We start from the raw sequence: 26,964 nt of genomic DNA, 5'->3' as shown, positions 1-26,964 counted from the left end.
GATGAAGTATTTAGTGTTTTATGGAAAATTGAAACTGAAGCTATGATATCAAATTTCAGATAATAAGTACTGTGAAATAAACGGAATCGCGTACCAAGATAAAACTTTAGCGCTACTGATGTCATGTTGGATTTCATACATTTGGCAAAGAAACCATAGCTAAATTGATCATGAAAAGGTCCCTGTATATTGTTTTATTAACTGTAGTCAAACTCACCACTTGAACGATCTGCAATCCTTCAGTGCCTGTAAAGAATAAAGAAACTATCAGTTTATAGAACCATTTAAATTTGACAGTACAATGGAAATAAAACTAAGTATTTTTTATAAGTCTACATTATTCCTTACATATCAGAAGGGTAGATGCATAGTTAATAGTCAGCGAGAAATTAAAAAGTTAAAAAGATTGCAGGCGCGCTAGCTCGACAATAATCTATTATTGTCGAGTCTCAAACTTTTTAAAAAGTGAAAACGGCTATGGAAATGTTGGCACAAGTCGTATACAGCCAACTCAAATGGCTGCTATCAGTTATTTTGTTGGAACTCCAGACTTTTTTTATTGGATCTGAAACAGCTTGTGGTGTCCGGTGGAAAAATACATTTTTAATGAAAATAAGGCGGGAAAGCATGAAAAATTTTATTGGAATAAAATTAAATGTCATAATATATTTTGTTGAGAAAAGGTTTATTCTAATTAAGTTTTATTCCTAAACCATTTTTGAGAAAAGCTTTATATGTATTAGTCTCGGCGGGAATATCAATTACTGGCTTCATATTAGTTAAACGGACTCGCAAGCTCGTCCGTTTAATTCTCTTACTCAGCCAGCAATAATCTACTATTAAAAGTCGCTGAACTAATGTCGTTCATTTTGACGAGCACGACCTATTTTAATTTGTTGCTCCTGTTAGGGACCACCCGGTATACACATACATATAGGACAGGTAATTTTTTATATGTACCTGGAAATTAAATACACTACAAGCGCAGTAGCTCTCTAAGTGAAAGAAAGTGTCATATTTCCACATTGTTATCATATATATTTGTCTCACACGTAGAAATAAAATAAAAGATTATCGTATACTCCAGTTTACGTGGGTTTAGTAACTGTTCTATTAGTAGCTGGCAACGTAGTAACTAGTATGTAATGCCTGAAATAGCACCCTCCATTCTTTCGGCGGATGTAAACATATAGGTGATCGAACTCGTTAAGATAAATACGAGGTACAAAGTTTAGTTTTGTGGGCTAATTAATAATAGTGAAACACTTTAACGAAATTTGCATTTTCTCAAAAAGTGAGCTAGGACCATATTTATCACAAAACGACCTACGCCTCCCACCCAATATGTTTATTTTTTTAAACTGCTCTTTTTCAAATGTTTTATCACAAAATATGAACATTTCTCTAAGTGAAAATTACACGTGTTTCTTTCATAAGCATTTATTGCATATATTTTTGTTTCTGTTTACAAAATTCCGCATTGAATAAATGAGAAAGATTGTAATTATTACTGAGATTATAGAAAGTGTGACTCCGGAAAGAGGACATTTCTGGAAATGTACGACTTTGAAAAGTACACAGCACACATCTGAAGTGTGCATTTTTTTTATCAGAAGCGTATTTTTTTTTTTAATTTCAATTTGAACCAAATTTCAAGCTGGCAATCTCTAGAAGTGGTTTGCAAATTTTGAAATAAAAGTTTAACGAAACTGACTTACTGATCTAACAGGGAAAAGAAACCTAACCTAAACCAGTAAAGCAGATTAAGAAGGGACTTTTTTTTAATTCCCACGGGATATAGCGCAAACCAATTTTTCGTTCTTCCACGAGAAGCGCAATAAAGCTAGTTGCTTATATAAAAGCTCTAAATTATCTCAACTTACATAGAATCTTGTCACAAAACATTTTATATAACCTAACAGGCAACCTTTTCACGAAATATCAATGACAGCCCATGTTTCGCGCCATTAGCAAGAATTGGGGTCAATTGTTGTTTGTCCGCGGCGGCCATGTTGGAAATTATTTGGAAATGGGACGCTCCGTTTAGTTATCGTGCGTTTTGTTCTCGCCAAATTGTATGCTGGGCACTAAGAGACTACGGACATTGCAGCTTGAGCTTTGCGAAAACTAAACGTATAATCATCATCATCATCATCATTTCAGCCTATGTATGTACGTCCCACTCCTAGGCATAAGCGTCCTCTTAGAAATGACTTGGGCCGTAGTTCCCACGCGGGCCCAGTGCGGATTGGGAACTTCACACACCATTAAATTGCTTCACAGGTTTGTGCGGTTTCCTCGTGACGTTTTCCTTCACCGTAAAGCTCACGGTAAATTTCTAATGCAATTCCGCATATCGAAACAACGGGTCTAAACATTTTACGGCTTGGCCACTGAACATAAACAATTACTTCGCTCACCAGCGACCTTATGATAGCTAGCTACGTCTGTACACCAAATGTGTGTTTATGCAGCTCCTCCGCCTCCACGCTGTACGAACACACAAAAATACCACAAACCTACCTCCATCACACTACGCTGACACGTTTCGCACTCAACCAGGTTCATCATCAGAGTAACACAACCGTTCACCATGTTACCAGACGTTAGACTAACGAGAGTAAAGAATTAAAAAAAACATTTAAAATCGTCATTAAAATCCCTAAGTATAGAAAGCTTCAAAAAACTCAAAACCTCCAAGTTCCAGCACAATTTTAAATACTCGCAAAACGTCACCTCATTATATCACGGTGGCAACAAAAAACAAAATGGCGGCAGGAATCACTTCCGAAATGTAACCCCATTGTTGGCGAAAAAAATCTACTTTTATAATAAAAATCTTTTGTTAGAAACGGCAGCTGGCGGCTCTTTGTTCCGAGTTCCTTTCGAGTACGACCCATAGTAACGCTTCTCAAACCCCATTCGAAATTAATCTTTATTCCTTAACGCTACGATTGATTTCAGCTTGCCGCTACACCAACCAAAATCAGACTTCACATATTAATTTTCAATAAAATTTAAACCCTTTAACTTTAATTTAGAGTCGATATTAACTTGCATGACATTAGACCGCAGACTACTACAGTATCGCACAAATTGGATTCTAAGGCATTTTCTAAAGGTTTACATTTGTTCGTGTACTTTTATTATTATAATACAAGGGTAGGTACAAGAACAGAATGATTTCTCTTGAGATTGTGGGAACGCTCGGCGCATGCGTGGACAATCCCAGATGGACGAGGTATAAGGCGTGTATGGATACGAATTTGCAGGGTACATAGCAACATGCAGCTAGTAAATAAAAAGTCGGCCAAGTGCGAGCCCGACTCGCGCACTGAGGGTCCCTTACAAATTTGTAGGTATTTATGAATATTCAGTGTTAGCAGAGCCCTTCTCCTAAGCACAATAGATGGTTTATTGACCGCAGTCAGACATGAAAAATTATTATTTTCAGACTTGAATTTTGAATTTGTTTGAAATTTAAGGCTAAGTACCTTTTTTTTTTTTTTATTTAAATCATCAGAATTTGTGCTTATTAATAGTACATTGTGTCTTAAGGGCGGTAAATAAGGAATTACGAACGAGAGTCTATTAGAAGCCCGAAGTCGAAGACTGAGGGCTTTAATGAGTCGATGTTCGTAATTCTAGTACCGCCCGTGCGACATACAATGTTTTTCATCACATTTGCAAGTAAAATTTTATATTTGTAAAAGAAAAAATATAATTCTTCCAAATATTGGCGATACTTAGGCTGTGCTCTTGGCAACGTCGCCCTCTACCTCCCCCTCGCCGCAACGTGCGTGTGCATGTGGTGGTCCATGTAGTCCTGCAGCAGCGCGCGCACGCGCACGCGGCACGGCGCAGCGCCATCAGTACGGGCACCGACTCATTTACCGACCTTGGGCTTCATGGCAAGAAAATGTGTACGCGCAATGACTCATTTACCGACCACGGGTTTCATGACAAGCACATTAAGGTCGAGGGTTTTTATTGGGGGGTTGCAACCAAGGTAGCCTGCATGTTACGACACTGTTTACGAGCAAGTGTGATGAAAAAGTTAAAACAGATGAGACTAGCGATAGCTAGGGGTTTACTATCATTTGGCAAACAAAGTTTAACATATAGTAATTTCACAAACAACGTTTCACAAACTATTCATTTCACAATCCTTCATATCACAAACTGCTCCTATCACAAATCATTATTTGATAAATATATTTTTAACAAACTTATCACTTTAAAAACACATCATATATTATGATAAATCATTCAAAAAATGTCCATTACCCAAACACCTAATTTTTCAAAGTAGTCATTTTACAAAACATCAAATAATAAATGATTATTTGACAAACTAGTTGCATAACATAATATATAAAAATGGTAGGATTTTGTTCTCGTGGCTCGTTCCGCATTCCTTGAGGTCGCAGTTCTATCAAAACTAACCTAACCAGCTATAGGTAAATGACAGTAAGTAGTTTGTTTTTCTATGGGTCGCAGTTCTAGTTCTAACCTAACCCACTGTACTGGGAGCAGTTCGTTTTTTCTTAGGGTTGCAGTTCTAACCTAACCAACTTTACTGGCAGAAGTAGTTTTTCTTAGGGTCTCAGTTCTAACCTAACCTATTACTTAACCAAGTTAACCTGAGCTACAGGCGCCTCTAAATTATTCTTAATAGTGTTTATCAAATGGTACATTTTACTAAACGTTTTTTGCCAGACGTTGATTTGACAAACGTGCATAATTTATTGCGGACTTTAGAATCCATAGTGTTAGTAATTACAATTATAAACTTATCGCTATGGTTAGTATTTATAATTAATTACAAATGAATAAAACTAGAAACTAAAGACGCCTGGACATCGGCAGTACAGGCGCGTGTAGCTGCACGTATCGTTGCAGCAGCGGTGAGTCCCAGCGGTGGGCTAACATACTCAGGATGCTATTCGAGCTGCCCAGACTACGGTTGAGGAGAGACGCACATCGTTTCCTCATGATGGTAAAAAAGCAGTCCGTGTGCGCCTCCGCGAACATTGTCGACGCACTGCAATACCGTGGCAGCCCGAACAACATCCTGAACGCGTCATTAAAACTATTATTTTGTGAAACAAAAGTTTGCGAAACGTTTATTAAATGAATATTTGTTGAAACGTTCGTTGCCAAATGATTGGATACCATAGCAAGGTCTTTCTATACTCATGCAGCTCCTCTACACTGTAAGAACACACAAAAATCACACAAATCTCTTAAAATGACTCCATGAGTTGTAGGTACTCATGGGAAATGATCATTTCCCGCTATCGTTTGCCTCCCTCCCTCGCAAAATAATAAAAAAAACACTAACCCAACTCGTCAATACAAACTGAGACATGGATGCACAGAAAAACCAGAAAAAGAGACCAGCACTGGGAATCGAACCCAGGTCCCCAGCAATCCGTGCTGCGTGCTATAACCTACACCACTGCTGGACAGGAATCTAGACACGAATTTTTCCTATGCAACCCATCACCACCACACTGACGCGTTTCGAACTCAACCGGAGTATGGACTAACTAACATCCTCAGCATGGCCTCAGAGCAACACGTTAACTATGCTACCAGATGTTATATTCACTATGTCACTCACTAATTAAATTATTTATTTTTAATTTAATATAACCGGTTACTATTAGCATGAGCGTTTGACAATGTGCTTCTATCGCTATCAGAGGCTATCAGTGGGCGAAGGCCAGCTCTTATCAGTCACTGTGTCTGTTCGGGTCTGACGCAGGGTTCAGTCAAACTTTTTTTTTATAGCGTAACTATTAGCAGATTTCGGTGGGTAGTTCAAGGGTGATTTTACACCAGAGATGTGCGAGGATATGCATTGCATTTACTACGCCTCGCTCTGCTCAGCTCCGCCAGAGCGGTGCTGTGCGAGGCTAGGTAAATGAAGCGTTTCTATTGGTTCGTGTAAAACACAAGCCTCGCAACACATCCTCGCACATCTCTGGTTGAAACGCAGCCTAAATCCCTAGCTGACCTAATAAGAAATGACATAATAGTCCTTTGACCTAATTTCACAAGGCCTAACGGTTTTTCTAGAAAACGGTATCTTGTTGTAAATTATATTATGAAAACTGTAACGGTTGTTGGTTGGTTTAAAAACTGTTAAAGGACTGATATTATGTGAAAATAAAATGAATTATATTAAAAAAAATGCTTACATAAATATCACTTCGTGAGTGACATTGCCAGTTCCTATTTTGCATTTTCATACTTTTTAATCTCCGACGCAAAAAGCGTGTTATTAGTTTGACGCCAATGTCTGTCTGTCTGTCTTCAGTATCGTAGCTTTCAAACAGACGGACTGATTTCGATGCGATTTTTTCAGGTGATAACAATTTTCCTTGCGGTGGTTCTTAGCTATGTTTAATTAAAATCGATTCAGACGTTTTTGAGATATGTAACTTTGAAATGACAATTTCGAGGGATCTTCAACGTTTCTAAGATATTATGGCTAAGGAACCCTAAAAACAAGATTTAAAATTCGACCAGGGCACAACGCTGCCTTATTATTAAACTGTTGTATGTCTGTCAAATTGTGCACTGTATCTTTTGAATTCCACGTGCTGTCAAGTAAACAGCAGAGAGGAAAGCGTACAGGGCAAATGCTCGCCGCTGATCGCTAGCAGTAGTGGCCAAGCTCTAGCGCTGAGAATGATTGTATTCATCATCATCATCATCATGTCAGCCGAAAGACGTCCACTGCTGGACATAGGCCTCCCCCAAGGCTCTCCACTCAGACCGGTCTTGTGCTTTCCGCATCCACCGCGATCCCGCGATCTTAACCAGGTCGTCGCTCCATCTTGTTGGAGGCCTACCGTCAGCTCGTCTCCCGGTCCGCGGACGCCATTCGAGAACCTTCTGGCCCCATCGGCCATCCGTCCTGCGAGCAATGTGCCCCGCCCACTGCCACTTTAGTTTCGCAATTCTTCGGGCTATGTCGGTAACCTTAGTTCTACTGCGGATATCATCATTTCTAATTCTATCCCGCAGAGAAACCCCGAATGATTGTATTGCTGAGGATGAACTCTGGTTGCGTTCGAAACGTGTCAGTTTACTGTGAAGGTGGTGAGTTTGGTTAGTGTTTTTTTAATATACTGAGCGGTAAAAAAATGTCGCCCTGAAATGTATGCAGTAATAGGTAACATTGTATGTAGAGTGGGTTACATTTTTGGACACTGAGTATATCATGAGGAGGCAAACGGGCATGCGGTGATAGCTGCGTTTGTGTTATTTGCGTGTTCTTACATTGTAGGGGTGGAGGAGCTGTATATAGACACATTTGTTGCATAGAAGTAGCTATCATAAAGGTCGCGGGTCAGCGTAATTTTTGGTTCAGTGGCACAGTAAATGTTTAGACCCGCTGCCTAAGGAACCCTAAGAGACCATCGAACTACAAATCCCTATTATGTAAACGAGTGCTATCAAGGCCAGTATGTTACAGATGTGGAAACATTCAATATTGTTACTATTAAAACATAATCACAAAATATTTGGTTCCATTTCCAGACCTGAGCACGAAGCTTGAGGGCCCGGGTTCATTTCCCGTCCGGGGCAGATATTTGTATGAATAATACGAATGTTTGCTCTCGGGTCTTGGATGCTTAATATGTATTTAAGTATGTATTTATCTATATACGTATGTTTATCCGTTGCCCGTATCCATAGTATACAAGCTTTGCTTAGTTTGGGACTTGGTTAATGAGGGCTATCGTTATTGTCTTTCTAGGTGGCACCACTGTTGCGTGAGGTTTTTAGGTGTGGCTTTCAAAGTCTGTTATTACGGGCGTGAAAACAAAGTTTAGATTAAAATCATATTTAATCATCATCATCATCATCATGTCAGCCGAAAGACGTCCACTGCTCAGATGTATTAAATCATATTTAATACATCTTAAAACCGTACCATAAAAATATCGAGCAACCACAGTGTTGCGTAGTCCCGTTATGTTCGGAAAAAAAGGAGGACAAAAGTTTCCGAAAGACAAAACTAACGCATATTTGACGACCGAATGGCTGAGTGGTTAGAGAACCTGACTACGAAGCTTAAGGTCCCGGGTTCGAATCCCGGCCGGGGCAGATATTTGTATGAATAATACGAATGTTTGTTCTCGGGTCTTGGATGTTTAATATGTATTTTAGTATGTATTTATCTATATAAGTATGTTTATCCGTTGCCTAGTGTCTATAGTACAAGCTTTGCTTAGTTTGGGACTAGGTCAATTGGTGTCAAGTGTCCCATGATATTTATTTTTATTTTATTTTTTAATTGCCATAATTAATTTCAGGCACTGCCCCCACTCCATAAAAAAAATCTGTACTACATCTACCGCCGTGTGAAAGCCTCTTAGAACTAGTTATGTGCTGACTCGAATTCTAGCAATTGTTAGTCTAAACAGTATCGGATTCTGCTCGTTTAGGTCTCAAGATATTAAGTTACGTGCTATGCTGCGCTGGCGCCAGTAACAAATTAGAGTCTTTTTTTTTTTTTATTTGACTGTGGCAAACGAGCAAGTGGGTCTCCTGATGGTAAGAGATCACCACCGCCCATAAACATCTGCAACACCAGGGTATTGCGGATGCGTTGCCAACCTAGAGGCATAAGATGAGATACCTCAAGTGCCAGTTATTTCACCGGCTGTCTTACTCTCCACGCGAAACACAACAGTGCAAGCACTGCTGCTTCACGGCAGGATTAGCGAGCAAATGGTGGTAGCAATCCGGCGGACCTTGCACAAGGTCCTACCACCTGCAGTCTAAAAAAAATCGCAAGCTTTTTATGTTTAGAAATGTGAATTGTTAGGAAATTTGAATTGTCGCGTGCTCCAGAGAAGAATTGCTACGAAATAGCCCGAAACATGTCGAGCTAATCTCGGTTTAATACGTAGTTATCCGTTACAATATCATTTAATAAATTATTGAAACTATTATGGTTGATGACGTTAATGACTAAATTTTATTTGAGGTGAAGTGGTAAAATCTCAAGAATGACACTTACTGCCACTGTGCAAATTAACCAATTCCTAAAACAAACCTAGATCCTAGGCATAAACCAATTTCTTCCGATTTCTTACTTAAAACAATTTATCAAACGGAATCAATAAAATGTGGCTTGACCAAGCAAGTCAATATTATTGCTCTTTGCTATTGACAAACAAAAACGACCAATAAAACATGTACAATTCTCAATGGTTCGATTCAGGCACTCCACCACACCAAGTTCAGAAGGATGCACCGGATACTTTGTAGGTACTTTATTTGGCAAAATGCTTATTTGCAACTCTGAGTGCGAGCTTAAAGTCCACAAAGTATGAGTACAACAGTCTTAGTCGAATACCTTCTCGACCCAAATCCTGTAAGAATAGGACGTCTGACGGAAGTGATAGAATTGGGAGTATATCCTTAAGAAGCATCTCGAAACTCGAGATAGAGTATCGAGATAAACGACTTTTAAAATTGGGGGTTCTTATAGGCGTGTTGACTATTGACCGTGTTTTTAGGGTTCAATACACTAAGGGTAACCCTAAAGCTTTCGCTTCCCTGTCCATCTGTCTGTAAAAGTGCCTAGGGTGCCTAGAGTCTAGTATCTAGGGAGGGCCTAGACAGTTTTCAACATTTCAATCTCTCTAATATTATAAATGCGAAAGTTTGTAAGTCTGTTTGTTTGTTACCTCATCACGTCTAAACAACTAAACCGATTTAGATGAAATTCGGTATACAGATTGTTTGAGTCCCGGGGAAGGTCATAGAATAGTTTTTATCTCGAAAAATTGCGTAATTCCCGCGGGATAGCGATAAACGAATTCTACGCTTACGAAGTCGCGAGAAACAGCTAGTACATAGTTTAATAAACTTAGCACAAAAATTGTGAAAGTATAGATAATGTATATAAAAACCCATACATTTATTTTCATATATGATCCTTTTACAACTTTTAAACGAACCAACAAACCTTACCAGCTTTCATAATACAATGTAGAAGATACCGTTTTCTGCAATAACGGTTAGGTCGCATGAAATTAGGTCAAAGGACCATTATGCCATTCCTTATTAGGTCAAGTGAAGGGATGTAAAGCGCCACCGTAACTCTCAATACGCTACCTCAGTTACTTTGAATGGTTGTATGGGTATTCATAGCAACATACAAAAGCTGAGAGGACTCTTAAACTGCTTGGAACCGAAATCAATCGATCAGGTTTTCAGAGACGAAAATGAATAAGGTCATTGAACGCTGTGGTAACAGCGTCCAACCAAGCAACTTTAGGACTGTGCCAGTGGTGTGCACTCGTAACCTATTTGCCACATTAAACAAAATAACCTATAATAACACAAATGTTGGAAAACCCACCGAATTTGTAAATTTCAAAGTAACAATGAATTTCAAAAACTGCGAAACCGACGCTTGAGAGGCGATAAAACACTAGTAACCTAACCTAACATCATTTGTCACTAGAAAATCAACTTTCAAATAAAAAAAAACGCATTCAAATCAATTCACCCGTTTAAGAGCTACGATGATATTTTATTTGTAATTATTTTATGTTGAAAAAATGACTTTCTGCCAAGTTTCTTGCGGCGCATTCTTCTTGGCAATGATGGTCTTTCCGAAAGTACTGGTAGTTTAAAAAATGACGTGTGAAAGTGCCCATTGCGGCCTATTTACTGAAAAAAAAAAAAAAAGTTGCCTTGCGTTGGGGGTTAAAAACAATTAGAAAAAAATACACAATTATAACACGTAAGGGTCCTTTAAAAAGAAAAAAAGATCTGGCAATTATTTTCTAAGAGATAGCACATTCCTAGCGGGTTCTATTGGATTTTGGGGTAGTATCCATTTCCATCAAGGTTCCAATTAGCACTGAGATTAGCATCCTCCTATTTTTTTCTTTGAAGACCGGGAAAGACATTTTGATTCCGACATTGCCTACATTTCAAAGAAACAAAAGGTTTTTGTGACAACGTGGGACAAGAAAATGAATAACAAGAAATGAAAAAAAAAATGCGAATGCCACGGGTCCCAAATCAGCAAACTACGGCACTGGTCTTCCTTTGGGACCATCAGGTCAAATACCTATATATTGAAATGAAAACAATAATAAGCAGTGAAATCGACACAATTTTTTCATCACACTTGCTCGTAAACAGTGTCGTAACATGCAGGCTACGTTGGTTGCAACCCCCCAAATAAAACCCTCGACCTTAATGTGCTTGTCATGAAACCCGTGGTCGGTAAATGAGTCATTGCGCGTAACTACTAATTTTGTTGTCATGAAGCCCAAGGTCGGTAAGTGAGTGTTACTGCATGGCGTGCTGCTGCTCCGTGCGCGCGCTGCTGCAGGACCACACGCACACGCACGGGAGGGATCGCGAGGGAAGGATCGCAAATGTGATGAAAAACATTGTATGTCGCACGGGCGGTACTAGAATTACGAACATCGACTCATTAAAGCCCTCAGTCTTCGACTTCGGGCTTCTAATAGACTCTCGTTCGTAATTCCTTATTTACCGCCCTTAAGACACAATGTACTATTACATTCTAAAAAACACAATACTTACGACGTCAGTGGTCCTACCTATATCATCTTAAGTGCGAAAGTTTGTGAGTATCTATGTATGTTTTTGACGACCAGATGGCCTAGTTGTAGAGAACCTGACTACGAAGCTTGAGGTCCCGGGTTCGATTACCGTGTCGGGGCAGATATTTGTATGAAAAATACGAATGTTTGTTCTCGGGTCTTGGGTGTTTAATATGTATTTAAGTATGTATCTATATTTATATAATTATAATTATCCGTTGCTTAGTACCCATAACACAAGCTTTTCTAAGCTTACTTTGGGACTAGGTCAATTAGTGTGAATTGTCCCGTGATATTTATTTATGTTTGTTACTTCTTCACGCTTTAACGGCTGCACGGATTTTAATGAAATTTGGCAAGTATTTAGCTGGACATCTAGAATAACACATAAACTACTTTTTGTCCCGATATTCCCACGGGATCAGGTAAATCTAGTATATTTATAACTAGCTGTTACCCGTCCACGTAGAATTCGTTTATCGCTATCCCGCGGGAACTTTGCATTTTTCCGGGATAAAAACTAACCTACGTCCTTCTCCGGGACTCAAACTACATGTATGCCGAATTTCGTCTAAATCGGTTCAGCGTTTTAGACGTGATAAACAAACAAACAGACTTACAAACTTTCGCATTTATTATGTTAGTGGGACTTGTCATTAATGATGACAACTTAAGCAACCAGGCGGAAATCGAATTGTTATTGAGTCACGCCACTGCCGTATAAAAAGCGTAAAAACGCTAAATTCAGTGTCTCATCCCATCATCGATCGATCGGCTGCGTCAAGTTACAAGAGTACAGCGATTTAGATCAGTCACTAGCACAAATATCGGACACTATAAAACGTGCACCAAGATCTAATACCGTTAGAACGTATAAAGGTTACGTCTTACGTGTCAGATATAGTTATACGCTCCGCTGTGGCAGATTGTAATGCTGGTGACTGTACAGCAAACATTTGATCAAAAATATGTTAACACGCCTCTATTCTTAACGGCGTAGAAGCGTGTTCAGCATTTTTTGAACCAATTTTTGCTCAGAAGTTTACGAATTCGACTGTACTGTAGGGACTAGGCTGTATACCTGGCATGCTAGATTGACTTTATTATGTATAATGATAGTATTTTTATATTGTATGATTCTAGAATTTGATTTTGAAAGACGATTGACAGCGGTCAAGCCGGAGCACAGATTTCTCCCGACAGCCTGAGCAGCTGGGCTTATCTCTATATAAGTTTACTCGCTTGTGGACGTTTTGGTTTTTACTGTAAGTCCACAAGATAATCTTTTTTTATAAATAAATAAATAAATAAATAAATAAATCTCTGAAAAATATATTTAAAACCACAATAAAACGAGATACTGAGGAATTGTAATTTTTCTTTGAACTAAGTTTAAAGTCACGCGCGTAGACCCCTTTACCTAAGCTCTTACCAAGTTACAGTCCCCACAGTACCTAACATATCCAAATTCTACGCCACTATAAAAGTTAAAATCAATTACTTTGCTCACTCACGACATATAGCCTACGTCTATGCAAGAAACGTGTCTTCATGCAGCTCTTCCATCTCCAAACTGTAAGAATACACACAAACAAACCCATCATCAACACGACACACTGACGCGTTTCGTACTCAACCAGAGTTCATCATCAGAGCAACACAACCGTTCATGTTAGACTCCAGGAGTCTAATATTTGTTGCATAGAGCATAGCCGTGTTTATCGTAAAGTCGCGGGTGAGGAAACTAATTGTTCGTAGTTTATTAACCTCCGGAAAGTAACGCATGAGTAAAAAAAAATTTTTTTTCAGCCCGTCAATCAATCTTTTTGTCAAACAAACCAAACATGACACTGTTGGGCATAAGCCAACCCCATAGACCTCCAGTTGCTTTAGTTGGAAGTGGCCTGCATTCACCACGACTATAACCATCCGCCCATCTCGTTGGTGGACGTCCTACGCCGCGCTTGCCGATCCACGGTCTCCATTCGAGAACTTTTCGACACCGACGATCTGTTCTCCGTTCTTATGTACAATTCACAATGGTTAGATTCAGGCACTCCACAACACCATGCTCAGAAGGATGTAAAATTGTAGGTTAAGATACAGGAGATTTCAGTGTAGTTTTCTCATGGTCTACACCACACACCAAGGTCAAATGGGTGCGGTTCGTACGTAGTATGGACAGTTTAGTATTACTTCTAAAGTATTGGGCAACTGGAATAGTATTTATTGAATCAGGCGTTACTTTGCGGAGGTCCATGTCAAAGAACTATGAACAATCTTTGCTCACCCGCGATCATACCATAGCGCGTCGCAATCAGTCCATTAGTTTGAGAGCTACATGAAAAGCCACTGATAGAAATTGGCGTCAAACTTATAACACCCCTTTTTTGCGTAGGGGGTTAAAATAGGTACACTCGGCCACCCCTTAGATGGATTGCCGATAGTGTAAAACTAATCTAGTTTCGATACGTTTTTTATTAATATTGATTGGAATTCCCACCCTCTATAAAAGTTGAGTATCCGCCAAGTGTTAGGGTGCGGTTCCTTTAAGGCGTAAACGCGCATTCTAACATTAAGCATCGTTTTTAAGGGCAACACACACAGAAAGCGTGCGCGGGTCGGGTCGTGTCCGCCGCGTGAGCCGCGCGGTTCGTTGTATTCACACAGAGAGCGGGTCGGACCCGCGACGGGCCCGCGGCGGCTATCGATGTTGCCAGTTTAGTGACTTAGTCCCTAGAAGTGACGACTTTTGCTTAAATCTTAGCGACCGCAAAAAAGTTTTGACGACAGAAATGGTTTAGGTATCTGGCGACTTTTGGAGTACAAATTAAAACAGTTCTAGAACCAATAATAGATACGACATTTTTGACAACTCGACACAGAATTATACAGTGCCGCGAGATATATGTGGAAAACGACAAACGCGCTTGCGCACCAAGGTCAAACTTTATTTACTTACTTAATTAAATCCAATTTATGTAATGATGGGCGATGGATGAAATTTTTAAAAGTGGCTGATTTTTTTTATAGACAGGAATAAGCTTATACTAGTCAATGGAAAAAATAACAGATTTTTCTGTAGTACCTACCAATTAATTAAAAAAATAAAATAAATAAAAATTATTCTCGCCTAAATGAACTAGCTACTGCGCATGAATACGGTTTTTAGGGTTCCGTAGCCAAAATGGCAAAAACGGAACCCTTATAGTTTCGCCATGTCTGTCTGTCTGTCAGTCTGTCTGTCCGTCCGCGGCTTTGCTCAGGGACTATCAATGCTTCAAAGCTGTAATTTTACATAGATATACTTATTATGAAAACTATCCCAACAAAATGGTACAATGAAAAATTAAAAAAAAATTTTTTTGGGTACCTCCCATAGAAAAAAAAACCCTTACTTTAGTAAGGGTTTTTTTTTCTCATCCAACCCTATAGTGTAGGGTCTTTTAAAATAAAAGCATTAGGGGGTTACTAAGACGATTTTTCGATTCAGTATTTTTTTTGCGAAATATTCAAATTTAAAGTAAACATTTTCATTAAAAACGAGTTTTAGGGTTTTTAACTTAAGCTTTTGGGATAAATATTTTTTGAGAGTTGGTAACACTGCGCTCGGCTCGCGCTGTTTGTGACGACGGGCGACGGGCGCGGGCCCGCGCACGACCCGCGCCCGCGCCCGCGTTCTGTGTGAAGGCTTCCATATACCGCCATGCAAATACGCCCGTCGCGGGCCCGCGCACGCCCGCGCCCGCTCTCTGTGTGTGTTGCCCTTTAGGGTTCCCTACCCAAAGGGGTGCCAAATGCCAATGGAACCCTTTTACCGAGACTCCGCTGTCTGTTTGTCCGTCCGTCTGTCACAGGCCTCTATCTCTTGAGCCGTAATAGCTGGACACTTGAAATTTTCACAGATTATGTATAACTTAAAATAAAATAAAGTTAAAAATTAAGGAGGTCTTCATACAAGAAACTAGGATTGTTGAGTATATTTTTTGAGGAACGGGATGCGGATGAGGAAGAGGATGGTATGAAATATATAAATACTAGTGGACCCGACGGACGTTGTCCTGTACGTACACACACACACAAAATTAATTACAAGAACATTTTCCAGTGGACCAAATTGTGAATCTAAACCATTCTCGAATTCCCTGGAACACACACAAAAAATTTCATCAAAATCGATCCTCCTCTTAAATTCCTGAGCGGAAGAGGAATCCTCAGCAACCCTGCAAGAAACGCGTTTTCCGCGGCGTTTTTTGGTTGCTAGGCGTTGTTAGGCGTTGCCAGGGGCAACGTCAGTGACCCTATTTTGTTTGAATGTTTACCTACTTACCCATAAGTTTGCGATTTTAGCAAATAAATAGTCATAAAAAAGCTTGTATTAGAATTTTTAACAAAACTTATAACTGTACTGTTTTTAAAACATTGTACGGAGGCACGGAACCGCCTTCATGTACGAGTACGACTCGCACTTGACCGATTTTTATATACGACTAGGCGTCTGCGAAGCGTTCATTTATCGCTTTTCCATGGGAACGTAATTATAATAATAAATAAACAGACATCATCATCATCCTAGCTCATTATACATCCCACTGTTGGGCCCAGCCCGGGTCTCTTCCCAGAATGAGAGAGCTTGGGCCATAATTCCCGAAAACACCGAGGTGCGAACCCGGGTTTGAACCATGAACCCACGATCCTCTGCTTGAGAGTCACACAGACGACTAGCCCACCACGGCTTCTAAAAACATAAATATAAGCTTGTAAAAGACACGACCCAATCAACCACATTTTATCAAAATCCATTCAGCCGTCAAACCGAATACCCTTGTAAAAACACTATAGGCGTGTTCATGTTCAATCAAGCCACTGGTTTTACATCTTAATTCTATTGAAAACATGCCCTATACAAACACCGGCTTCAACCGACAAGGTTCTAACTTTATACAAAGAAACACGCGTCTCTTACTTTTTCACAATGATCCCCAGCATCCTGTGACAGTGACAACGATTTCTGGTGATAGTGAGACTGTCCCGATTGAACGAATGATATGCGGACCATTCATTCAGTGAATGGAATATGGCGACGGAAAATGGAATGGACGATTTGATAGTGGCGTCAGGGTATATAAAATATACGGGCACGTCGTGTATCAGATTATATAAATCATATACATAAAATCGAAATTAATAAGGTTGTAACACTTGTAACGCCGAAATTCTAAATAAATAATGTATCAGACAGAATATTATCTACATAAATTTCTTTGACATAAGTTCTAAACTCGTGATCAAAATACATAACTAACTGTTAAAATTTAATAATAGTTCTATTTTAACGCATACGACGCTTGGACGCTACGCTACTATATGTTATGGTAAAAATGTATAACAGGTCAATATCTTTAAAGTTACAGTGATGATTTTTCCTAGTTAGTACAAAAAAAAAACAACTTTTTTTAGTCACTTCTGCTCCAGACCCGCTTGCTCGCTCGCTTCGCTCGCTCATTGTATACTACGGCCATTACAAACGTGCGAACTGAGTCGTAAATAATTTTAAAGGTACCTCTCGGTGTTGTGTGTAACACTAAGGCAGTCCCATAAGGCCTGTGAGTGCGAGCAAGAGGTACATTTAAAATGATTAATTAATTTTAGTCTTGTATATGACTGAAAATTATATTATGTACTTTCGGTTAAAGTAGTAAATAACGGCAAGCGAACGAGCGTAGCGAGCGACCAAAATGGGTCAGGGCAGGGCCAGGAGTGACTGAGACTGAAGTAACTTGAGAAGGCAAGAAGAGCGGGTGGGAGTGAAGCAAAGCGAACAATTACAATTTTAATTGCAAGTTGGTATACCTTTCGACCATTAAGTATAATAAAGGTATTTTGTGTATTTGGACATTATTCCTGGTAATGATAACCGATATTAGTTGTTTATAATATTTAACGTATGAGTTGTAAATATAATGCATTTAATCAATAAGTATTTCAACCATTGTGAATAACGTAATACTTTATGCATTTTACAGTTATGCCTTCTAATAATATTTTTTTCTGATTTTCCATTCGTGGAACTTATTAAGAGTTTTAATTTTATATACATATTATGATACGAGTAGTTAGTTACTTTACCTAAAATAATGATATTTACATAATTAATTTTTAAATAAAATAAAAATAAGCTTATATTTGGATCTGCGACGTCTCCAAGTCGACAACTGGCAAGAGGCTGCGCACGATCGGGACAGATGGCATGCTCTCGTTTGATAAAATTCAAATACATATGTATTTATCATCGACGTCCGAATCGACCTTATCGTGACCATACGACATTTTGCACATAAATTCCAGAAATAAAATCAGAGCTGCAAGTCTGGATTTGAACACATTATCATATGCTTGAGAGGTCATACGGCAAACCACTAGGCCATAGCTAACACAGTTACTTCCTTTATTTATTAATTTAAAACACTTCCTCAACGTGACCGTATTTAATTAACACAATTCTAAATAAAGGAAGTAAAGGGCAGAAAAGTTCAAATTTACGCGATAAGAACGATTGCGAGAAGTTTATTGTTTTTTTTATGCCAACAGTACATATATGTATGTATGTAGTACAACGTCCGGTCAATCCTTATCAGACGTAAGTTGCGTAAAATGTAACCAACTATTAGTTTGCGTTCAATAACAATATCGCTACTTCCTAGAAAAACAAATATTAATTAGGGATTTTGGTTCGAGTTGTTTGTTTTAATTTGGACTCGCGTACTATTATGTACTATTATGACTAACAATACACAAAGTTATTATTGCATTTGGGATTTCCGGGGCCAGATTTGCCCGCAGGATAAACAGGCTTGGACCAAGGGGGCGGCTGGCGCGATGCTGAGCTAAGCTAGTGTCATAGTGGGATAGATGGATTGAGTAAAAAAAAGTCATTTAGATCAGTGAGGAATTACTGTTGCTGGGGGGGAGGGGGGAGAGGTGGGGGGTCATATTCATAGTTAGCCTATTTTTTAACTATTACACTTGTCCTTTCTATTTTAAACTATAAAACAAGCCCAAAGGATAAAGTACGGACTGAATCCGCCCTCGACTTCAAACAGATGCCGTATTCTCTAACGCAGTGACACTAGCAATCGCATTCGCCATCTCTTTCTAATCTCGTCTTATACCGTGTGACGAGAAATAATCTAGGCTCTCTCATCTGTCATACTCATATGAATCTGTCATTAACAAAGCAATTTGTATAGACTTTAACTACCTAATTTTAGTAATAGATGTTAGTGTTATGATGCGAGCTTGAATTATTGAACACGGTTTTGTTCTTAATTCCTCTACATCTCGGACATGTCCAGCAACAATTTTCCTTATGAAACGGTTTGTGGTTGAAAATTTATATTGAGTGATACTCACAAAACTGGTCTTCAAAATGATACTGACTGATTTTGATCTGAAAACGATATTTAATTTATTACTAGCGATTATATAATTTTACTATTATTCAAAGAAACCAATAAGATAGCTTTATCTTTTCGTTTTACAGTAAAAGTACAACTAAACATGAAGTAAACAAACCCTGACGTAACGAAAATAAAACACGCTTTTTGAATAATAATAAAATGAATGAATTCACAACCTTTTCTCCACCCAAATCACGGTATCACAGTACCTAATTTTGTATTATAAATTAATACGTTATAGGTTTGATTTTTGTCACAATGTCGCGATGAAATTTCAAAACGTCAGAGCATCAGAGCCAAAAAAGTTACCACGCTAGGTGGCGTTGATGTCGTGCACAGAGCCAATAGTAACGTGTCCGTATCCGTATTGATAAGTTCTGTGCACTACTACATACAACAGGTCATCTTCTTAAGTTTTTTATCTACAGCTGCCGTGACATTATCGTGCAGCAAACTCTTTACGCTACAAAAAATAAAAAATTCCGTACTCCAAAAGCGCACAAAGCATGGTGAGCCTAGCTAAAAATACAGCGCACACGCATCTGCCGCGCACGTGGTCGCACAATACCGTCTAGGGTCCTGGGAATTCAATAGCAATTGAAATGGGGCAGGCAGATGTTGGGGCTCCGGATTTTGACCACCGTTCGCATCGAGCGAACTCATTTTTGGGAATCGTTTTTAATTGGCACTAAAACTTGTGTAAATCTGCGCAATTTTAAAGAAACATGGGCAAGTTCGCATGCAAAGTGGAACGAAAACCAACAGAGCTGAGAGGTATTACATTGCTTACTTATACTTCTGCTCTTTTGTCCCACTCGCGCTTATCTCTGTATCTGCCTCGGCCGTCCATTTCGATATCCATCGAGACCCATTCCGGGACAATTTTGACCTAACGCTCCTGATTCATTTAGCAGACCAGACATGTCTAGACCAGTCTCACTTAGACCTGACACTAACAGTCTGCGTCGGTTAGAAATTTACGGTAGTACTACTGTAAACTTACACATTGGAGCTCAGCATATTTGATCTGGTATTTTCTTCGGACAAGTCCCTCTGTGCTACATTATATTGGTTGGTAAATCTTGAGTTTCTGTATACTTATTTCAATTAATTCCTACTCCTGAAGTAATGTACATAGTTAAATATTATTACATAATTGATTCTGTTAAAATTTTAATTGCAAACGTACCTATTTTCGGGACGAGGTTCGATTTTGCCTGTCATCTTCGCCCTAGGTACATGCGATTGAACATAGAAATCGACGACCCGGAATACACGACTTAATCGCACTCTCATGTAATTTGCCATAAGGACATGAATTATCAGGTAGTTCATTGTCGTACTAGTATTATATATTCTGTGGTACAATCAAGTTCTTAAGCTTCTGAGCAAAAATTTGATCAAAAACATGTGAACACGACTCTATTGTTAAGGTGTAGAAGCGTGTTCAGATATTTTTGATCGAATTTCAGAAGTTTAATAGCTCGACTGTACTAGTGGCATACAAAACTGGATACTATAGGTACCGTCTGTACATTCTGGGTCGACACATTCTCTGTACGATATCACCCGCCCCGCAGTCTTCGCTCTCATCTTCAGGATTAGCAAGGTTATCATCTTCGTCATAGTACGAGACCTTAGTAGGTACAAACATCATTCGCCACATTTAATTATAATTTTAATCAACAAAAAAAAACATTAATCTCGACACGGATGCGTGCATAGTTGAAGCTTCAAAGCTGGCATGTGAGTTATGTGAGGGTGCAGTAGGGGGGGAGTACGGACCATCCACTGGGTGGGCTGGGAGAGACATTATGGTTACGTATATATACCATAAGATACAAGTAGAATATAGGTAAGACAGATTTCACGTAGGTATGCTGTCTATGGACGGAAGTTGTAGAAAAGTTTATCCAAACTAATGTACCGTACCTATAAATTCAAACTACTTAATTGTTATCAATGCCAAAGTAACTGTATGTCCGTCTGTTTGTTTCTGAGTAGGTACGTATTGAATATGTACCTACCTAAACAATAATATTACGCGCTAACTTAAAAGGTTGCTGATATAATTAAGGGTGCCTAGTGTATTTCTTTTTATCGTGCTATTCTCTATGCTTACTTGTGGAGTAAAAACAAGTGTGTACTATTATATTTACGTATTTTCTTTGGCAGTGGCTATCATACTAATATTAAAATCGAAAGCATTGTAGGTAAGTCAGTCTTTCACGTTAAGATCGACGATCGACGTGAATTGTAGATAGTTTATCAAGATGACAATAGGTTACTTTTATATCCGAAAAAAAATGCAAGTCCGATGAACAGCGCCGAAACCGAATTTCCACCCGAGCAAGCTAGTATCATATGATCAAGGCAAAAAACCATAGTTCCCACGCGGGCCCATTGCGGATTGGGAACTTCGTACGCACCATTGAATCGCTTCGCAGGTTTGTGCAGGTTTCCTCACGATGTTTTTCCTTCAGCGCAAAGCTCGTGGTAAATTTCAAATTTAATTCCGCACATGAATTTCGAAACTCAGAGGTGGAGTCCGGGGTTTGATTGAACCCACGACCCTCTGCTTGAGAGGCGATAGGTCAAACCACTAGGCCACCACGGCAAAGCTATGAAATGTAATATTTTAATTAAGAAAGAGTTAAAAGTATGAAGAATATACCCTTGTCCTGATTAATATTCTCATTGTAAGTAACGGCCACAATGCTAAACCACAGACGTTTGCATGGTAGCCTTTGACCTTTAATTTACATTCTTAACGCCTTAACTTTATTCGACTTTACGTAAACTAAAGCTTAAGTACAAAAAATAATAAAAAGAAACGCGAATAACGATAATCTTTCTCAGTCTGGAAATTGTCTCGAAAAATCTTTCAAAAATCATTGAAACCCCAGTAGAAGAGTAACGTAGATATTTTTTTAACTCAAATTTTAAACTCGATGTAAAAACGAATGCCAGAGAAATAATATGTTTGTTTCAAATCTAAATGATTACTTACTTATTATAAATTTATAAATAATATCTACTTACATCGCCATTATAATATTTGAGGAAAACGATAAATAATTATTATGTACATAATAACTCACCAATATTTTCCTCGAATCGTTTACAACCGCACTACGAAAAAACACCCAACTATCCGCCATTTTTGCAAAACTCTCGGTACAATTTAAAAATAGAACGCCGCGCCAAAAACGCTCACAAATTAAAACATAACATAATACAGTTCACAGATGAACTTTGGTATCTAGATCAAACATGCGTTCTGTAACCGTTGAAGAGTTTAAAATGATTTATTTTTCTAGCACTTGTCCACCAACGCTGAACGACAAAATCAAACTGACTGAATGCGCAAATGATTGAATGAAGTGAATGACTGGCAGGAATACTGAAGGGAGGAAATTAGATTCACTATCAAGCGCTTGAAGCGCTTACAAAGAAACGATTGGCCTTCATCTATTCATTCGTTATAAGATAAATCTCAACATTCATCTCGGCCAAATAGAACAATCAAATAATATTACCATTTTTATAACAAATTTGCACTATTTATCACTAAAAATATGGTCAACATCATTATTAAAAATTGAAATAATAGTTCTAAATTTGTTTACATGATGGAAGCGCTGTTGGATTCAAAATGGCGGAACGGAGCGCGCGATGGGCGCGTTTGAAACTGGCCAATGGCGTGCCAGAATTGTGATAACTAATACCAATGTAAGGGCGGTCAGTGGTTCTGAAAGTTTTATAATTAAGTAATAATAGTGTGACTCACTATATTTTTTTTATGACAGTTCAGGGAGTGAGTTGTTTTAGAAATTATGTACACTCAAGTGTAATATTTGATTTGATATTGAATTAATTTTAGAGCACGTTTATCTAGGCCCCAATATTTAAAATATGTATAAACGACCTTAATGTTAAGTGCAAGTCGTACAAATTTTTATACTGTTGGCCGTCTCGATATCTTTGCACTTGACTGTACAAAGAAATATCTAATATTATTATCACGTGATCCAAAATAGGCTTATTAGTCTGTGTAAATGTTGTTTTTTTAATCGACTTGACTTTGGTTTTTAGCGTGTCCCTAAGCCATTTCTAATTCACAAGTCGGATTCAGTTCATAATTATGTAGAAATGACAACGTAAAAACAGTCAACTGAAAGTGGCGTCAGCGAATAAGTCAACAATATTCATTTGAACCATACGTATTCTTCCCAAACACTAATTTACTTTTGTCAGAGACAAGATATGAAATACTCTACGAGTATTAGGTACACGCTTTGCGTACTTAACAAGTTATTTTGGGAAAACAATGCTTTGTGAAAATGATTAAAGTATCAAAAGAGAACATGACATTGTATAAGTTGTGGAATTTCTTTAAGATGTTTTAACGTCAGATACCTCATAATTATATATTGATAGAGGTTTTATATATATTTTTATAAAGATCGTACCGATGTAATTAAGTGAAATGTATCAATTGAATAATATTATTAATAACAACATTTACTTCGAAAATGTAAGTCATTCTAATTTTAGTTCAAATTTATCCGGTGATTTGTATAATATTATTTGTTTTTAATTGTGATACTAATAGGCCAAGTAAAAAAAACAGAATAATCAGAAATGTAATAATGTTACATATGCTGAATAAGCATACTTGTTTATTTATTTGTACTTTTTATACTTAACATAACAACAGCTAGCTATCACACATCACAACAATAGCAGGCAGACCTGTCATGTTATTGAAAGATTATTATTTTGCTCGCTCGGCGCCACAATTAATAAATAAATAAATAAATAAATGAATATATATAACAAATCAATCACATAATATTTACGACAGTGGTATTTTATAATTACTACGAATAAATCCGGTAGGTATTAGATATAATATCGTTAATTATATCGTAAAAACCTAAACCTGTTAGGGCCCGAAAATTTTCCATAGACAACGTGGTTGTGTAAAAAACTTTTCGTTACTTTGCAACATTTAAGTGTCTTCCATTGTCGATGGTGCGAAGTTTTACAACCTTTTTTTTTATCCTTTTACTTTAATAACTTAATTTGTGGTTTAGGAGCTCTTTGGCGAATAAGAGTTTCTACCATGGAGTACGAGTGGTACTCGTTTCGTTTAAAAACGCAGATTCTATGAAATAAATGAAACCAGCAGATGCATTAAAACAATATCTCTTTTATATAATACATTTTTTAAGTCCATAAATTCAGAATATGCCCCCGTTTTTGGCATTCGTTCTCAATGTATAGGAAACAAAAATAAAAATTACAGCTGATTTTCGTGTACTGAACATAAGCTTCATTTTTTACTTTTTAGGAGTGCATAGCCAGCTTTTGTATAACTAAAAGCTATATTTAGCGTCTTGAATGTTTACAAATAGCAGTGGCAACTTAAATCCTTCACCGTCGTTCGTTATGCAACATTAACTGTTGCTTGCAAGTTTTCTACATTCCAGGAACTTTGCACTTTCCCAGATAAACAGTATCCTATGTTAATAGAAATAGCGTATTTTTCTTTCAATGTAATATAATTTTAATACATAGTTTTGCCACTATGAGATTACCCATACGAACGATCAAGTTTACTCATTTGTGATATTATAAGATCTCTGGCTAGATCAGATCTTCCACTGCCTACCAGTAAATACTCAGACGCTAAGAAATATTTCATAAGTTAAACCCCTTTTTTTTATGGGGTTTAAAAACAAAACAAACAAAGCATTATCAAGTAACTAACGACGAGGAATCATTTTGCTGTTCCCGAGTTGAAATTTTCAGAGTAAATGCAATAACAGTGTTCGGCGTGCAGAAGCGAGTCCGTGTGATTATGCTCTTGGGTTAGTTTGTAGTATAGGACTAGCGGGAGCGGCTAAATGAACATAATTTTGAGCAGTTCCACATAAACTGTCGTGAAATTGTTAGCGTCAGATCGAATATCTGGGGCTCGTCGTGCACCATTACATATTATATAAGCTGCTGCAACTATATTGATGGGCAAAACAGGGAAAATATCACCTTGAAGCGAAAAAAATCGTGGCTGCAATATTAGGCAGTAGACCGGGACCAGCAGTACAGAGCAACTGCTCTAGATGGCTCAAGATCATGACCGGGAGAAATTTTCAGAGCTAACGGCCAACCTTCAGTAATGGAGTGGCACGTTAAGAAGAAAAAGGAACAAGATAAGCTGAGTAGAAACGTGCCAAATCAAGCCATCACCCATCACAATTTTGCATTTATGTTTGTCTCAGCTTAGGTAAAAACGCTCTTATTCGACTGTTGTCGCATTTATTAATCAAAACACATGTAATTTTGTCAGTTAGTTCTTGTCGATTAAAAAAGTACTATTTTTAAGTGCAACGAAAAGTCTAACCAGTTAACTTATTTTTTACTAAGTTGTAGTTTTTTAAGGTTAGCGGTAATAGTAGTTTTGCTACTGTGTTTCGTACGGTGAGTCCGGTTTTACTCTCTCCTCCCCTTTCCCCTCCTCTATCGCCCTCCCCTTTAGGCCGGCAACGCACCCGCAGTCCTAATAATGCTGTAGGTGTTCATGGACGGTGGTGTGTCGTGCCATCAGGTGACCCGCATGCTCATTTGCCTATTTGATAAAAAAGAACAGAAAAAAATGGCAATGACTCCACTGACAAGAGTACAACTACTCTTAAAATAACGTTATGTGTAAAGTTATCCGAAACTAGTTGTCTAACACTCTTGTCTTGTAACCACAATCGTTTTCACCACTACTTTACTATGTTTTATTATATAATTTGTATTTATTTAATATTATTGATTTTTTGTTTGTTCTTGTTTCTTTTCTGTTTCCGCCACCTTAGTTTTGTTTGACATAATCAAAGTTCTTTTACCCAAATGGTTGTCTGGAAGAGATCGCTTTTTAGTGATAAGACAGCCTATTGTCTAGCCTGAATGTATGTTTATATTATAAGTTTGTACTGTTGTGGGTGCAATAAAGATATTTGTTTGTATTGTATGTACTTTCCGTCACACGGTATAAGAAGAGGGTAGAAAGAGATAGTGAGTGCAATTGCAAACGCCAGCGTGTTAGACAATACGTCCTCCGCTCTCGCTCTTTCCTTAACCCTCCCGCGGCCGACCTACATTAGACGACAGTGGATATGATCTTTTAACGCAACGCTTTGTCCTGATGTCGGTTGATGCGCTTGATACGGATTATGTGTCGAAAAGTCGGCTCTGAAAAACAGACTGAATCTATGTACTTATTAGTACGTATTGCTTTAGATGAAAGTATAGCTTGCGTACAAAAAAACATGTAAAAAAAAACATTTTGACCATAAGAGTTTACATATTACATCATGTGTGTGACATGTATGTGACACATGATTTTAAGAAGGAAAGTTAAAATGTAGAGGAATTTCGAAATACACATTTTGCCAAAAGGCATTATATTACGCTTATACCTACAATTAACTGCTAACTGCTACTTTATACGCTGCTTGTTCCCCGCTACTTTGTCTGCGAAGATTTCAATGGCCGCTATCTCTGGAGAAGAAAAAAACCCAATATTCGCCGCCCTGCTCTTTTCTTTCTTTTCTATTTTTCAAAGTTTGCCGGGAAAACGAAGGACCAGGCCCTCCATTGACTACCTTGAAAACTGTTCTTAACGTTCACAACTTTGAACTATTTTTTTTGTATGCTCAATAAATTCTTTATGTCATGTCATGATGCAATTAATGCAGTACAATGAATATACAAAAAAGACAAAACTCAGCAGTCAATAAGCCGTCTTTATATCTTCCAAACAGTTCACTTAGATATAGAAACTATTCAAAAACACGTGTGACCTTCTCTATACTAGTTCCTAAACACCAAAA

At 38.1% G+C, this 26,964-nt stretch overlaps 1 long non-coding RNA gene across 2 annotated transcripts in view; it reads right to left on the bottom strand.

Annotated features, from left to right (window-relative positions):
- LOC141443499 (uncharacterized) overlaps positions 1 to 26,964 on the bottom strand; it is an 88,983-nt gene that overhangs the window by 42,941 nt on the left and 19,078 nt on the right. The window contains exons 1-2 of one of the 2 annotated variants that reach the window (XR_012453036.1): positions 22,180 to 22,411; positions 218 to 246 (exon numbers count right to left, since the gene is read on the bottom strand). This is a non-coding gene — a long non-coding RNA (uncharacterized lncRNA). Of the gene's footprint in view, positions 1 to 217; positions 247 to 22,179; positions 22,412 to 26,964 lie in introns of those variants that run through there. The other variant, XR_012453037.1, reaches the window with a different exon arrangement.

This window comes from Choristoneura fumiferana, chromosome 27, assembly GCF_025370935.1.
Source record: "Choristoneura fumiferana chromosome 27, NRCan_CFum_1, whole genome shotgun sequence".
Taxonomy (NCBI): domain Eukaryota; kingdom Metazoa; phylum Arthropoda; class Insecta; order Lepidoptera; family Tortricidae; genus Choristoneura; species Choristoneura fumiferana.
The sequence above is the reverse complement of the archived record's forward strand: the minus strand, read 5'-3'. Positions and strand labels throughout refer to the sequence as shown.